This window comes from Sus scrofa, chromosome 6 (genome assembly GCF_000003025.6).
Source record: "Sus scrofa isolate TJ Tabasco breed Duroc chromosome 6, Sscrofa11.1, whole genome shotgun sequence".
Classification (NCBI taxonomy): Eukaryota; Metazoa; Chordata; class Mammalia; order Artiodactyla; family Suidae; genus Sus; species Sus scrofa.
In genome coordinates, this window is record NC_010448.4 from 77925098 (window position 1) to 77930687 (window position 5590).

Below are 5590 nucleotides of genomic sequence, written 5' to 3' on the forward strand. Positions count from 1 at the left end.
GTGGCTGTGGAGGCCCAGGTTCAATCCTCAGCTGGTTGTAGTGGGTTAAGGATGTGGTGTTGCCACAGATGCGGCATATAGAGTTCCCTGGCCAGGGATCAGATCCCAACCGCAATTACAACCTATGCCGCAGCTGTGGCAATGGATCCTTAACCCACTCTGCTGGGCTGGGGATCGAACCTGAGACCTGGCACGGCAGAGATGCCACAGATCCCATTGCACCACAATGGGAACTCCTAGGACTTTAAAAAAAAAATTTTTTTTTTTTTTTTTTTAGAGAAAATAGCATTCACACCACCACATAAGCTTCAATCTTCCTAAATAAATAAATACCAATACCAGCTTTATTTTTTGTCAAGTGAACTAATGGAGTGCAGAGCATAAAAGGACCTTTGTTGAGGCTGTTAACTCCTAGGACCAGGCTAGACATGGTGACCTATTTATCCAAGGCATCCAATACCACTGGAGTCAGAAAGACGCCATATTTTGGCCAAAAAAGGAAAGCAAAGGCCAAAGGCAGAGAAGCGATGACAAATGTCTCATCCGGAGGGTAAAGTGACTGTACATGGAGACAACGAATCCTCAAGTCTAAAGGTAGGCGTCTCCAGAGGGAAATCCAGAGAAGGAAAGTGGAGGGCTGGAGGGACAGGCTGAATCAGCCCAGAGGCCCAGAGGGATGCCGATGGGGATGGAACCCATCTCTGCTGCCGCCTTGATAGCTTGAAAGTGCCAGACAGAGTCAGGCAGACTTGGTCTAAGATCCTGTAAGTTCTGACCCAGTTTAAAACCTGTATGGGTCAAACTCTTTTTTTTTTTTTTTCTTGCGTTTTAGGGCCACACTTGCGGCATAAGGAGGTTCCCAGGCTAGGGGTCCAATCAGAGCTACAGCTGCCGGCCTATACCACGGCCACAGCAATGCAGGATCTGAGCTGCGTCTGCAACCTACACCACAGCTCACGGTAATGCCGGATCCTTAACCCACTGAACGAGGCCAGGGATCGAATCCGCAACCTCGTGGTTCCTAGTGGGATTTTTTCCACTGTGTCACAGTGGGATTTCCGTGTCAAACTCTTAAATGCCAAAGATTTCTCTCTGTCAAACCCTGTTGCTTGGTCAATGGGCATGGTAGCCCTAGGGGGCTAATCTTGATGACCTCTCTTCTCTGCCCACCCTACCCATGATTGCTACGGGTATAGAGCCCTGACAGCTGACAGGGTCACCTTTTCAACTTCCTCTTCCTGGGAACAAGCTCTGTCTACATTTCCCAGCCTCCCTTGAGTTAGCTTGCAGTCATGTGACTGGGCTTTGACCGGTAGAATGTGGGAGGAAATGATATGGGCCACCTCCAGACATGGCCATAAAATGCCCTCTGGGACCTGCCCCCAAAACTCTCTGTTCATCTGCCAGGTGAATGCAGAGGATCCGAGATGGAGGAAGCCTGTATTCCCTTCCCAGAGAGTCTACTGAAACCATTCAGCCTGACAGTGTCTTGGGGACAAATAAAGCTTTATATATAAGCCCCTAAGAATTGAGGGTTGTTCCAGCAGCTGGCACTACCCTGACAAATACAGATCTAAAGAGCTACCCATGATAGCTTCCAACATAGCAGGCAGTGGCTGGGATGACACTAATTTTTTTTAGGGCCACAGCTGTGCCATATAGAAGTTTCCAGGCTAGGGCCAAATCAGAGCTGTAGCTGTGGGCCTACACCACAGCCACAGCCACGCTAGATCCGAGCCATGTCTGCGACCTATACCACAGCTCACGGCAATGCTGGATCTTTAACCCACTGATGAGGTCAGGGATCAAACCTGAGTTCTCATGGATGCTAGTCAGTTTCATTTCTAATGAGCCATGACGGGAACTCCTCTTTTTTGGGGAGAGGGGGCATGTTGACGCATTTAAGCAGGGTTTCCATAAACGTGTTAAGTTTCCTCGGACACCTCAAGATGGAGCCAGTGAAGGAAAGCCACATCACCACATGACAGCGAGCCAGGATTTGAACGGCATTCAGGCTAATCCCGAAGCCTATGCTTTTTTCACTCCTCCACCTCAGCCCAAACAAAGAGGTGTTTAGATGTTTTGAGTGATGATCATAATGACGACAGATGCTAGGATTCTGTGTAATTTACTCTCTGGCACATTCGTGCTATATATTCCTGCAAAATGTCCACCACATCCCACAAGCCAGTGAGGTTGGCTATAATGACACTCTGTAATCTTCATTTTTATATCCACATCATCCAAGTGCTCAGGGGAGGGTAGCTAAAATGATTATTTTCTCCAGTCTGCAACCTAAATGCTTACCAGTCTGGCAAAAGACTCTGGGACCATGCCATAGGGGTATATAGCTTTCCTCCATCTGTTCCTTCCCCCCTATCCCAACCATTCCTGTGTAAACTGGGCTCAATGCCTCTCCTAGCAAATAACTGAATCTTCTGTCTCCCTGCAATGGTGAGAGAGCAGGTGATTGAACCTCTGTATCCCACTTCCCATATCTGTCAGTGGGGATATCATACGATCACATAGAATTATCATGAGGAGTTCCCGTTGTGGCTCAGCAGTAAGGAACCCAAGTGGTGTCACTGAGGATGCAGGTTTGAGCCCCGGTCTCACTCAGGGGGGTTAAGGATCGGTGTTACTGGGGGCTGTGGTGTAGGTCGCAGACACGGCTCAGATCCTGTGTTGCTGCGGCTGTGGTGGAGGCCAGATTCAACCCCAAGGCTGAGGAACTTCCATATACCACAGGTGCGGCCCTCACATGAAAAAATCATCATGAGATTTAAATAAGATGGGCAATAAGCTGGTGACATACCGTAGGGTATTTTATGGATGATCCCCTCCCCTGTCCCCAACACGTCTCACTCTTGCTACTGAACATCAAAAGAGTCTTCATAGTTTGTACATAAGTTTGTTGGTGTTATAACCTTGTTTATGGGTTTTATACCTGGTTATGCCAGCCTTGTATATCTTTGACCCTAAATTCTAAGTAGGGGGAAAAACCCATAGTTGCTAAGAATTTACTGGTCCCATGTACCATACAATTCTTTTATAATCTTCAACCATAATAAGAGACCATCGAGCACTTCTTATCTGAGGAGCTTTATGCAAGGGTGCTCATGAAATAAGACTCTGTTTCTGTCCACAAGATCCTTCAAAGAGGGTATTTTAAAAGGCACAGCACTTTTTGTCCAACATCATAGTGAGATGGCTACACTAGTAGCTGTTCTCCCAGCTTCGCTGTGCTGCCCAAGGACGACAAGAAGAACGATGCTGGAACATCATCCAAGAAAAACAAAGACCCAGTGAACAAATCTGGGGCTGAGGCCAAAAAGAAAAAGCGATCTAAAGGCAAAGCTCAGGACAAGCGCAATAACCTAGTCTCGTTTGACCAAGTGACATATACACTCTGTAAAGAAGTTCCCAACTGGCGTTCCTGTCGTGGCTCAGTGGTTAACCAACCCAACTAGCATTCATGAGGATGTGGGTTCGATCCCTGGCCTCACTCAGTGGGTTAAGGATCCCACGTTCCCGTGAGCTATGGTGTAGGTTGAAGATGCAGCTCAGATCCCGAGTTGCTGTGGCTGCGGCATAGGCCGGTGGCTACAGCTCTGGTTTAATCCCTAGCCTGAAAACCTCCCATATGCTGCAGGTGCAGCCCTAAAAAGACAAAAAAAAAAAAAAAAAAAGAAGTTCCCAACTTTAATGTTATAACCCCAGCTGTTGTCTCTGAGAGACTGAAGATTTGTGGCTCCCTGGGCAGGGCAGCCCTTCAGGAGCTCCTGAGCAAAGAACTTACTCACCTGGTTTCAAAGCACAGAGCTCATGTAATTTACACCAGAAACACCAAGGGTGGAGATGGCCCAGCTGCTGAAGATGCATGAACAGGTCCCACCAACTGTACATGGTACATTTTGAAAAATAAAACTTTATTAAATAAAAAAGTCATGGAGTTCCTGTTGTGGCTCACAGGTTTATTAACCTGACCAGTATCCATGACGATGCTCGTTCGAACCCTGGCCTTTCTTGGTGGGTTAAGGATCTGGTTTGCTGTGAGCTGCACTGTAGATTACAGATGCGGCTCGGATCCTGCATTGCTGTGGCTGTGGTGTATGCTGGCAGCTGCAGTTCTGATTCAATCCCTAGCCTGGGTACCTCTACATGCTGCACCTGCGGCCCTAAAAAGTAAAGAAATAAAAAGTTAAAATAAAAAAATAAAAAATGTCATGGTGTGTATTCCTCTTTGAAATAGCTTTTTAAACATCTGACTACAGAAATACATGCTCATTACAGAAAAATCGTAGATTCAACACCAAAAACAGAAAAATACCCAAGGTGGAATTCCCTGGGTGGCCTAGTGCTTAAGAATCTAGCATTGTCCCTGCTGTGGTGTGGGTTTGATCCCTGGCCTGGGAACTTCTGCATGTCATGGGTGTGGCCAAAAAATGTGTGTGCTATATGATCCCATTTTTGTAAAACATGTAGGTATATGGAAAGAAAAATGATTCGAAAGATAGGTTCTAAAAAGGGAACTCCTGCACACACATTTTTAAAAATTTTATTGAAGTATAGTTGATTTACAGTATTGTGTTAATTTCTGCTGTATATCAAAGTGATTCAGTTGTGCGTATACACACACACACACAAACACACACACACACACTTTTTCATATTCTTTTCCATTATGGTTTATCACAGAATATTGACTATAGCTCCCTGTGCACACACATTTTTGTAACTTGCTTTTATCCTACCTAGAATACATCATGAATATTTTACAAATTGCTTCAAGCACAATTTGTAATGCTGGTTTAGTGTCCAATGTATGGCTAGATTGTGGTTTTTTTTTTTTTTTTTTTTTGTCTTTTGTCTTTTTAGAGCCACACCTGTGGCATGTGGAGGTTCCCAGGCTAGGGGTCAAATTGGAGCTACAGCTGCCACTCTACGCCCCAGCCGCAGCAATGCCAGATCCTTCACCAACCCAATGAGGCCAGGGACTGAACCTGCAGCCTCATGGATGCTAGTCAGATGCATTTCCACTGAGCCACAACGGGAACTCCCTGACTGTGATTTTTTTGAAAGCCATCTCCTCATGTTGTACAGTTTGGTTATTCCCATTTTTCCAGCATTGCATGGTCCAAGCAATGAGCATCTTTGTACCTAATCCTCTGCTCACATCCCTAACTAGTTTCTTCAAACCCACAAGCAAAATTTAGCATCACAGGAAGAGCATATTTTCAAGGCTTTTCTTTCCCACTGCCAAGTTTTCAATTAGAAAAGTCGTGCAAATTCACACTGCCACCAGCGGTGTATGAGAATTCCATAATATAATAAAGGCACTTGGCCAAGATGAGGATTATGAAAAAAATAAATAATCAAGAAGATAAGTATTTGCTAAAGGCTCTCCCCACGCCAGCTGTGTTTATTTGTTGAACTCTATAACCATGTTCCTTGGACCAAACACTGAAGGTTCTTTAGATTTTTCGTTTATTTAGTGCCTCTTTCAACACTCTGAAACGTTGACCCAAGTTTTATCCAAAGGAAAGGAGATTCTGGTAAATACAGTTTCCCCTTTGGAAACTCAGGCCCA

At 45.4% G+C, this 5590-nt stretch overlaps 1 pseudogene; it reads left to right on the forward strand.

Annotated features, from left to right (window-relative positions):
• On the forward strand, nucleotides 528-3884 carry LOC100737485 (annotated as a pseudogene).